The following is a 12,027-nucleotide window of genomic DNA, read 5'->3' as shown; positions in this document are numbered from 1 at the left end:
TTGAAGAAATCAGGACAGAAGTGGTTGAAGTGGACAAAAGAAACGGATTAGAGCACTAGAAAACAGGAATGCATCTCCGTCGTCTACTTGTGATCCGATCGACCAAAACGCATCTTAATACCAGGTGTAAACGGCGCCTCTGTAACCCATTTTGCAACAAATATACAAGGAACTTTGTGAAAACGACAAGGAAGTGGAAGAAAGTAAAAAAGCACAAAGCATTTTTTTATGTGCACAAGACATTGAAGAAGCCAGACACACCCATTCCCATGGAGCCGGTCACACTGTACAAGTACAGCAGCGAACAGCTGTGTCACGCTGAACTCCAGAAATAATCAAAACCCCAGAGATCCCGTCGAGCTGGAGCGAGAACACAGCAGATCCTAATAACACTCTTCCATTAGCAGCCAGCAATCTCCAACAGCTGAGAGTGGATGGAAGAGAGGACCTTTGGGTTCTTCTGACTGGACATGTCAAATACCCACTGTCAGAGCCATGGCCTAATGAGCCTAGCAACAGGTACATCAACACAATGGGCACGTTCACGGAGATCCCAGAGCTGTTAAATTGAAACACAAGCAGGGAGGAGTGCGGCCCCCCCCCCGTCTCATTGTGCGGCTCTCTATTGTTCTGTACAGCAGTGCTTATGGTTTGGTCCATCACATCGATGTAAAAGAGCTCAGCACTCCCACGGAGATCCGAGCTAAAAACGGGCTCGTCTGGGGAGAGGAGTGACCGCGACGGCTGTAATTACATGGCTGTGTCAGCAAATCACTGAGGGAAGAGCAGGCAGCTCTCAGATCTACTGCGCAAAACATGTGTTGGACCGCAAACAACAAACTATAGTGCCTGTCCAGAGCAAAAAAATCTATAGAGCCAAAAGAAAATATGAGTAGTGCTTCTCCATGATCTAGGGTGTTGTCATGCTATTCAGTTGCTAAGGTGCTCAGAATGCTTTTAGGACATGTAACATGCTGTGGGAGATTGATAGTTTTCAGGTAGTTGCTAGGATGTTGTGAGTGGATGTTAACATGTAGGTGGTTGCTTTGAATTTAATTGTTCTGACCAACCACAATGCTAGGCTGTTACGATGTCTTGCTAGAGTGTTGAACATGGTTGATTGCCACTGCTAGGGTGTTGTGGGTGGTTGCTAAGGTGTTGTAGATGGTTGATCAGCACTGCTAGGGTGTTGTGGGTGGTTGCTAGGCGGTTACGATGTCTTGCTAAGGCCGAGTGGTTGTTAGTACGTTGCTAGGGTGTTGTGCATGGGTGATTGGTGCTGCTAGGGTGTTGTGAGTGGTTGCTTGGTGCTGCTAGGGTGTTGTGGGTGGTTGCTAGGGTATTAAGCATGGTTGATCGGCGCTGCTAGGGTGTTGTGGGTGGTTGCTAGGGTGTTGTACATGGTTGATCGGCGCTGCTAGGGTGTTGTGGGTGGTTGCTAGGCTGTTACGATGTCTTGTTAAGGCCGAGTGGTTGTTAGTACGTTGCTAGGGTGTTGTGCATGGTTGATTTCCACTGCTAGGGTGTTGTGGGTGGTTGTAGGGTGTTGTGCATGGTTGATTTCCACTGCTAGGGTGTTGTGGGTGGTTGTAGGGTGTTGTGCATGGTTGATTGGCGCTGCTAGGGTGTTGTGGGTGGTTGCTAGGGTGTTGTGCATGGTTGCTTGGCGCTGCTAGGGTGTTGTGGGTGGTTGCTAGGGTGTTGTTGTGCATGGTTGCTTGGCGCTGCTAGGGTGTTGTGGGTGGTTGATAAGGTGTTCTGAGCGCTTGTTAGCATGCGGTTATAATAAACCATACAATCGAAGGCATCTTTCAAGTTCATAGCCTAAAACGTGCAGAATGCGCTATGCAGAGTAGTTTAATGTTTAGAGTAAAGGATTTAAACATTCCCTTTTACCCACGTATGAGCAAAAGTAATGGTTATGTTTGTCTGATGACCTTTGAAACACTATACAGAGCAACGTGGCACAAATGTAACAGATTCCTACTGCTGACAAAATACCCAGAAAACTAGCTTTCAGAGCAAAAAAAGGAAAAAAACCTTTGTGATATTCGAAACCCGGTTAAATTAACATTGACCATGACTAACAACAAAGACAAAAGCTTTGTTGAGTTGTTGGAATTCACTTGATTTCCTTGTGCTAGAAAACGTCCAAATCCTCAGGATTACTGGGATGAAAAGGCTTTGGTCTAAAATGTACAATCCATTGCATGTCGGCATTCAGCAATGATTTAAACGCTTATGGTATAGAAAATATCTTGACTTGTACTGATGATCAGCACAGACAAAAAAATAAATAGACAGCAGCAGATGGCTGATCATGCATGTTATTTGTAATCTAGTGCAACAGCTTTAACCGGGCAACCCCCTTCCCCAAGAGGAGACAGATGTGCCGAACTCCCATTTGTATAAATGCCTCTTACAATTTGTTGCACAAGTTGCTGAGAGTGTCAGGGGCCCTGCGTTTGGGGAAGTTTACTTTTCATAGGTCGTTGACTCGGTTTAGATGTTTTTGCCAGATCAGTGCTAAAGTCGGTCACGCTCGATTACTACAAAACAGAGCATTTCTTTAGTCACACACAACTGGCCGACAAGAACAAACATTTAAACCCATCCGTATTCAAGATGATCAGGTGAAATAATGCTGTATGTTTTAAAGAAATAGCTCTGTAACAAAAAAATAAATAAAATTAAAATTAAACAATCTTTAAAACTCCAAAACCTTTTGTATCTGTGAAACCTAAAATAAAATAATTTGAGGAAAGACAAGTGTTTTTTGTCCATACAATGGAGGTCAACGGGCTCCAAAATGGCTCCCACTTTTGCAAAGTAAAAAAAGGCATACAGGTTTAATACAACTTGAGGGTAAATGAGTAAATGATGACTGAATTTTCATTTTTGGGATGGAGTACGCCTCTAAAACGAATAATAATCATCTTCATGTCAGACCTGTATGTGTTAACTTTCATCAAACAAATCAGAAGATATTCATGCTGCTCTTTTCCATATAACACCAGGGCTGTTGCGATATTTGAAAAAGCGTCAGAAAGTAACAAAGTAGTAGTCCATATGAAGCATGATCATATCTTCTGAAGCAATACGATAGCTTTGTATGCAGAACAGAATGAAATGCTATGAATCTTTCCCTCTACATAGCATGTAAATGTCATGTTGTACCAGGTTTACCATGATGCCACATTACATTTATTCCTGGGCGTCTCGTAACACATTGAGTTTAAATATAAGTAAAAGCACAAGAGAACTAAGAGCCACTGCGAAAGCTACATTTTTACTTTATAGTCCTGATTTCTGTCAATTAAAACCCTGCCGTGGTTTTATGTGACCCTGGACCACAAAACAGTCACATGGGTCAATTTTATGAAATTGAGATTTATACATCACCTTAATGCTGAATAAATACACTTTCCATTCATGTATGGTTTGGGTATAACAATATTTGGCCGAGACTATTTACAAATCTGGAATCTGAGGGTGCAAAAAAATTATAATAAATCAAAATATTAAGAAAATCTCCTTTAAAGTTGTGCATTTATGTTCATGATTGTACTGCATTCACTCACAAAAATTGACAAAATATCTTCATGGATCATGATCTTTACTTAATGATTAATGGCATAAAAGAAAAATCTATAATTTTGACCCATATTGCCTGGCTATTGCCACAAATATACCCGTGCGACATGTGACTGGTTTTGTGATCCAGGGTCACATATGATCAATAAGTTACGACAACTTATTTTGATGAGTTAAAGCAATGTAAAAACATAAGTTAAGGTTTGTTTTTAGGCTTCACTTTCATTGTATGGAAAAGAGCAACATGAACATTTTCATGTTCAACAGGGGGCGAAACAAATCAAAAAGATCTTATAATAAAGTGTTTATTATGGGGTCAACTGTACACTTTTACAGTGGCATTGGAAATAGAGTCGCTGTGCCAATGCTCTGTAACCGCCCTCGAAGAGAAGAGTAGTGCATGGCAGCACATTTGGGATTAATTAGAGGGGCATTTACTCTAGTTGTTAGATGTGGCTTTAAAAATACGACTTGCGGCATGTTGCATTTGTTTGTATGACTCTCACACAGAGATCTCTGACACACACACCTTTGCAAAGACGAAGACCTTTTTACAATATTCTAATTTTGAATTTGGGGTTTTCATAAGCTTTAAGCCATAATCATCAAAATTATAACAAATAAAGGCTTGAAATATCTCACTTTGCATGTACTGAGTCTATATAATATATTAGTTTCACCTTTTAAGTTGAATTACTTTTGCACGATATTCAAATTTTTCGAGTTTCACCTGTAAATGCATGTCAGCCTCACAGCACAGGAAGAAAACCTTTGAGTCGTGGGACAAGTCAGCAAATAAATGAGAAACACTGGATAACCTGCTACCACAGACTGACCCATGAAACAATGGCTTCCGTCTGAGCAGAATGAGGCCATGGGAAGGAGGGGTGGACGCTCTCATAAGCCCTGTTGGAAACTCGCAGTCATTAATCTGATTAATGTATAAGACAACAGAGCGTCTACAATATTTCAACTCCAAAAATGCCCATTAATCCATGCAAACTCTTTCCAACAAGGGCATTCTTTCCAACAGGATCGTACTCCTCTGCAACCAGCAAACATCATGGATAGACAATAAATCAGCAAGGCCAGCTTATTCCCATGAGGGAAAACATGCAATTCAAAAGGTCTCAAATTGTAAAGACATTACTGACCTATATTTCAGCCATGCTGATTAATCACATCATATTTTGCCATGGTGAGATTAGCGCATTGGAATAGGCTATACAGTAAGTTAACGCTGCACACTTTGGTCAATGAAGTGGGATTTTGCTATTGTGTAAGTTCAAAAATCTACCGACAACCTTGCTAATATATGTGACCCTGACCACTTTTTCTGAAATTGAGATCATCTGAGAGTTGAATAAATAAGCTTTCCATTGATGTATGGTTTATTAGGATAGGACAATATTTGGCTGAGATATGATTATTTGAAAATCTGGAATCTGAGGGTGCAAAAAAATGGAAACATTGAGAAAATCTCCTTTAAAGTTGTGCATTTATGTTCACAATTGTGCTGCATTCACTCACAAAAACATATATATATATATATATATATATATATATATATACGGTGGACAATATTTGGCCGAGATACAACTATTGACCAACTATTTTAAAATCTGGAATCTGAGGGTGCAAAAAATTCAAAACATTGATAAAATCGCCTTTGTGTTCGTGATTTTGCTGCATCTACTCACAAAAAGATATATTTTTATGGTAGGAAATTTACTAAATATCTTCATGGAACTTGATCTTTACTTATATTTTATGCCAAAAATCATTCAAATATATATATTTTTTTAATTTTTACCCATATAATGTATTTTTTGCTATAGCCACAAATATACATGTGACTGGTTTTGTGGTCCAGATTCACATATAAAGATTTGAGAAATAGTTTGTGTCAAAAATGTGTCTTATTAACATTAATTATTGAAAAACCCATACTGTGGTCGCACACCAAAAAGATGCACAATAATTCACACACACGGCATAGAAATGCAGCGTAACATTTGCAAAAACAAGACAGATGCAAGTGTAAAATGAGGAACTTACCAAAAGCAAAGGAGAATGTTAGAAATTAGTGTTGCTTTGCCCAAGGACACGGCCTCTTCGGTGGCCCTGTGAGAGGAAGGAGATGTTAGGGTGTTGTCAGGTTTTAGTAAGCCAGAGAAGATGTAAGCAGCCGAAAGAGTCTCCGGGTCCACTTAAGATGCCAGGACAGTAAAGAAAGCAGCAGGTTAATATAAACCCGGGCACTCAAAGGTGGCACATTCTGATATGAAGAGTGAAATGCCACACGTAGAAGACCCGAAGAGGCAATCATGAGGACGCCTCGGCTATGTGCTACTGGCCCCAAACCTGACCTAGTCGAAAGCAAACACCTTACGTGAGGAATGTTCAATACGAGTTACGCTCTATGAAGAGCATCTGGCACGATTACCTCAGAAAAATATATAGTAAAAACAACTTAAAAAGGTTAGTTCACCTAAAAATTTAAATTATCCCATCATTTACTCACCCTCAAGCCATCCTAGGTGTGTAAGACTTTCTTTTTTTTAGCCAAAGACAATCTGAGATATATTACAAAATATCCCGCCTCTTCCAAGCTTTGTAATGGGAGTGAATGGTACCGCAGATTTTGAAGGCCCTAAAAGTGCATCCATCCATAATAAAAGTGCTCCATCCATACGCCTCCAAGGTGGTAAATAAAGGGCTTCTGAAGCGACGTGATATCAATAATTATATCTTTATGAGCTATATTCATTCATTAGCTTCCAGTTACAGCCGTACGCGAGTCTAGCTCCGGTGGAAGAGTGACCTCTGACCCGACGCATGACGTAATGACGAAAGTGCAGAGGACCGTGCAAAACAAAAAAATGTGAACTTTCTTACAAAAACGCTTCGCTTCGTAAAACTCCAATTGTGTTTGACTGTGAAAGTAAAAAGTCATACACATAGGATGGCTGGAGGGTGAGTAAATCATGGGATCGGCTTCATTTTTGGGTGAACTATTTAAATACGTCATTACCAAAAAAAAGAGATTTATGTAGAGAAAAATTCACCCACACATAACCAGATGCATCTAGAATAGTATTCTCACTACTTTGGTGGTGAATTCACCACTTTATACCTTACATAAATTTTTTTTACTGAACGGTTAATATAACTGCTTTCCCAACTTTACACTAGGCCAAATCAATCTTTTATACAGTTTAAAACAAATGTGATCTATAAAACAAGTATTTTAGACACTGAAAAAAATATATATATATGTTTTAAAAATTATTTTATATATATATATATATATATATTACAAACATATTTGGGAACATTTTTAAATGGTATACTACATGTTGAATATTTGATTCATTTAATTTGATTATAGCAAGATAATTCACATTTATCCATATTAAACTACACTGCACAACATGAGCTGAACACATTACACTTCCACTATCTACGACTGTGAGCATCTGTGAGCACAAGTTCCCTCTCCAGAAAGAAGCCGAGTTTGTAACGTGACATCATCACCCGTGACATAGATCACATTCCTGCTGTCAGGTTCAGGCACGCTGCTCTAATTAGACCCCGAGCAAACGAGCGCTCACCTCGTCAGGCCCTCGCCTGCCTCAAACACTCCCACTACACCAAAGTAAACTAAACTCTGCTCGCCCCAGCCGGATAGTTCACTTCTAGTTCTAGCAGATTCACTCATTCTTCGTTGGACAGATAAAGCAGGACTTCTGTTCTTCAAAATATTAAGAGCCAAAATGTTGCATGAAATGACTGGACTATGAAACCAAACAGATTTGGGAGCACTGGCGAATGTGAAAAGGCCCTCTGTTACAGTCATGGCACATGTCCAGTGGGACTGAACCCACAGAAGCAGTGGATTATTTTACCGGGAACCATGGCCTAATTTCATAAATGAGTCGTGAGTGGCTGACAAAAGCAAAGCGATTGAACTAGTGAACGTTCTGGCTCGTTTCAGAAAGACTCGACTGCATATTAAAAAGATATACAATATCTAAGGTGGCCGATATAATTCTGAGACATTTTAAACAATATTTACACACAAATCATTTAAAAAATAACTGCATTTATTACGCATTGACAATTTGTTATTGGCAGCTATGGATTTTTCTCTGGTATTAAGACGTGTTTTGGTCAATCGGATCACAAGTAGACGAGGGAGACACATTCCCGTTTACACCTGGTGTTTTGATCCGTCTCTTTTGTCCACTTTAACCACTTCTGTCCTGATTTCTTCGAGGGGGAGGGTCTATGTGTGTGTGTTTTCAGATCTTTCAATCTAATGGACGAAATAAGCTCACGCTATTTACATATGAACGCGACCGGAGACGACAGAAAAACACACTGAGAGCATCAGCTTTAGTTTCTGCTCTGAAGCCGCAAGACCAGCCGAACACTGTGAGTGTGTGTTAGAGATCAGGAATGGTGAGAGAACATTGTGTTCGGTACGTTTTTCATCTTTAAACCAAACTTGAGTCTTCAGCCGACAGTTTAAATCCCGTCTGACTAGAGCTCTTCTCATAATGTTCACGCATTAGATCAGTAGACGGAGAGAAGACGGTGTTTTGTGGCGGTTTGAACACATTCGATCACATGAGCGTTTACACTGCCACTGGATGAGGTCAAAAGTGGACGAGCTAAAAAAAGTTTTAGACCCCGTTTACACTTTTAAAGATAATTAAAAAAGAAAAGCCAATTATCAGCCAATATAATCAGACTTTGCGATATATCTGGCGGCCACAATGCAAATGCACTGTTGACAAAAATTATTTGAGATAAACTTTGTAAAAACTATACTGTTTTTCATTTATAATTAAAGGGGTGGTATAGGCTAATGCCCTTTTCACAAGATGTAAAATAAGTCTCTGATGTCCCCAGAGTGTGTATGTGAAATTTAAGCTCAAAATACCCCACAGATATTTTTATATATCATGTTAAAATTGTCACTTTTTGAGGGTGAGCAAACACACACCGTTTTGTGTGTGTCCCTTTAAATGCAAATGAGCTGATGCTCCCGGCACAGGGGGCGGAGCTTTTAGAGCTCATGTCCTTTTACCTCACACACGCACAGATGCACTGAACATTTTAAAAACTTTTAGCCTTTTATATTCAAACCGGAGTCAGACAATGATGGACAGACTCAAGAAGAAGTGACAACATGTAGAAGCAACAGGACATTTCTGAATGGTTAGTTGATTAATTTATGTAGCTTACGTGTAGTTATCTTCTAGTCATTGATTAGCATATTCTGTCATGATAATCTATAAATCTCGTTCCTGGGGGCGGGTTTATTTAAATTTTAGGGTTGGTGATGTCACTAACCCGGGAGGAATGTCGTGTAGTTCCTACCAGCCGTTTGTTGTAGTCCTTAAAAAGTGATTTCTTTAAAAGCAAATATCTCCCTTTGCTTTGAACTTTGAGCGTTGTAACTTTGCAGATGTTGTTTATGATCAGAAAGCAACATTACACACTAACTAAAGTTAAAGAAAAGTGAAATCATAATCAACCACCCCTTTAATTGATAAAGATCACATTTAGGAGTCATCTCACATTTTACAACCGAAACTAACCTTTAGGCTCTCTATGATGATATCATTTCTAGGGGTGGTTAATCTGTCTGATTTCCCGATTCGATTCGATTACGATTATTGAAGTCCCGATTCGATTACAGTCGATTTTCGATTATTAACTATTCTCAATTATTGATTTTCCATTTCACAACAGTAAATTCACTACAGTAAAAATCACAACAATAACAAATTTCAACATATTCTGAATCTCTATTAACATAAAATACGGATGTCCACGCATCACATGTTGCAGCTATCCTACCCGCTTTCTTCAGTGATTCCATGACTTCGGTTTTGGTCTTGTTGTAGTGTGGGGATCGCTGTGTCTGTAAAATATCTCCGAGATGGGACGTTGTATCTCGGCTCCAAAGTGTGCAACATAGCGCGAAAGCCCTGGTTCTCAACGACTGGATGCAAATCCTTGGCAATAAAAGTTGCGATTGATTGTGTAATGCGCTTTGCCCTTTCCGAGCCGGGTGGAAGCTTTGACAATATTGTTTCCACGCTTCAGAGTTCCGTCTTTTGCGTTCCGTCAATATTACGTTATTATCGATTTTCAAAAAAAAAAGAAAAAGGTTTTTTTTTTTTTTTTTGAAAATCGATTTTTGGCATTTGTGAATCGATTCAGAATCGTCCACGTCCGCATCGCGATGCATCTAAGAATCGATTTTTTTCCCCACCCCTAATCATTTCCTGTTTAATATTTGTTTCTGCATGTTTACACAGCATAACAAATTACATTTCCTCAAAAGCAATAGAAGCATAACGTAAATTTTCATAGTCTATTTAGACCAAAATGACACCCCAAGATGAGATCAGGCACAGGTCTGAGTGTTCATTTTTTACTTGAAACCAGACGTTCTCCTTCCTTCCTTCCTTCCTTCCTTCCTTCCTTCCTTCCTTCCTTCCACACATCTTCCCAGGAACACGGATCTGTCAAAGAATCCTGAGTTTGGCTTGAGGACAGCTCGATATAGCCCTGCTCTCAGAGGCTCAGTGCACTCTGTGTAGGCATGAGGGAAACAAAGGCAGTTCTGTTCTCCACCAATGTCCTCCAGCACCACGCACCACAACAGAGATAGTTTCCTACGTTTGCCCCAGTGAGATTAATCTAAAGCCGGGTTCACTTCACACTATGATTTCGGCCGCCTGAGAAATATTGAGAATCCTAAAAGATTCTTTTGATCCTTCGCCCCAAAATCTAAAGTCTTTGATCGCTATTTTGACATGTTCGCCAACAACCGATTATATATTGACCACTGCGATCATATTTTACCTCAACTTCTGCGACTTCAACGACGACCATCAAATAAAAAAAATGACCACCGGCTCCACACACACACACAACTCGACGCCCCATTTTTCTTTTTGAAGATAAGCCGTGATACAAAATTAACGCTAGAGATTTTTTTGTTTGCTAGCCACTAGGGGTGTCACAATATAATCGCAATCCAAAAATACAATATAGGCCTATATCGCGGATAGTTTAGTCAAAATCTAAAATTACTGTGTGAGAAAAAAGTTTTAGTGTCAGTACTACATTAAACTGCTATATATAATGTTGAATATAGGCTAATAATGCAATGGGGGAATATTTGTGGGTCCTGATAATGCCAAATGTCTTGTTACAAGTAAAAAGTGGCCTACATTATTTAAAATATATATAATCAATGACAGAGTGCAGCATGTTTGTCTAAAATAATTCTGTTTTTAGCTTCAGAATCATGAATATTGTAATTCTGGTGTCTCTATTGTCCTGTACATTGGGTTTCCAGCACTAAATTCAAGCCTATTCATTTACACACCCAATGTAATACCAAATTTACCATTTTAATCAACAGTAAAAAAAATTGTCAACCTTTTACCATATGTCTTGTAGTATCTCAATAATATCGTACTGCGAGTTCAATATTGTGATATGTATCGAATTGTGACGAGGGTATCGTTCGTTACACCCCAACTAGCCACCATATCTATCCCGCATGCTCGCCGTCACGGATTGATGATATAAAACTCTGGATGGGTCTTCTTGTAAATCGTACAGTGTGCATTGGGCTTTAAGCCAAGGGTTAATTCACCCAAAAAAAAAAAAATTATCCCATAATTTACACACCCTCAAGCCATCCTACGACATTCTTCTTTCAGCCAATCACAATTGGAGCTAATAAATAATATCCTGGCCCTTACAAGCTTTCTAAAAGCATTGAATCATGTCCAATGCTAAAAAGCGCATCCATCCATCACAATAGTGATCCATACGACTCCAGAGGGTTAATGAAGGCCTTCTGAAGCAAAGCGATGGGTTTTTGTAAGAAAAATATCCATAATGACTTTATAAACTAATTACTGGCTTCCGGCAACGGTCGTACACGTGTTCACGAGAGAGTCGAGTTCGGGAGTAATACTGACGAATTGAGGATTGATGAAAACAGAGGATCGAGCCAAACAAAATGCCCGTCACGGATTAGAAGTCTAAACCGATGAGTTTTAAAGAGAAATGTAGAAGGATTTCGATATAATAGAAGAGGAGCTACGTCATACTTCACATGTCGGGTCAGAGGTCAACGTTCTCTTGTGAACGTGTAACGTGCATATGGACAGTGATTATGGTTTATAAAGATTTAAATGTGGATATTTTTCTTACAAACCCCATTTGTAACTCGAGCACTATATTCAACGCCATTATAAAGCTTGGTAGAGCCAGGATAGTATTTAATAATATAACTCCGATTGTGTTTGGCTGAAAGAAGAAAGTCATTCATCTAGGATGGCTTGAGGATGTGGAAATTATGGGATAATTTTCCTTTTGGGTGAACTATTCCGG

The 12,027-nt window shown here is 39.3% G+C and overlaps 1 protein-coding gene across 8 annotated transcripts in view; it reads right to left on the bottom strand.

Annotated features, from left to right (window-relative positions):
* Window positions 1-12,027, bottom strand: part of pacsin3 (protein kinase C and casein kinase substrate in neurons 3) — a 44,984-nt gene that overhangs the window by 30,696 nt on the left and 2,261 nt on the right. For 3 of the 8 annotated variants that reach the window (XM_079605462.1, XM_079605469.1, XM_079605467.1), the window contains exon 2: window positions 5,653-5,718. The exons of 3 other annotated variants lie outside the window; for them this stretch is intronic. The gene's annotated coding sequence lies outside the window, so the exon portion shown is untranslated. Of the gene's footprint in view, window positions 1-2,126; window positions 2,424-5,652; window positions 5,719-12,027 lie in introns of those variants that run through there. 2 more of the 8 variants (XM_079605466.1, XM_079605463.1) reach the window with 2 other exon arrangements.

This window comes from Phoxinus phoxinus (genome assembly GCF_949152265.1).
Source record: "Phoxinus phoxinus genome assembly, chromosome: 2".
Lineage (NCBI taxonomy): Eukaryota > Metazoa > Chordata > Actinopteri > Cypriniformes > Leuciscidae > Phoxinus > Phoxinus phoxinus.
This window is presented reverse-complemented; position numbering and strand designations above follow the sequence as displayed.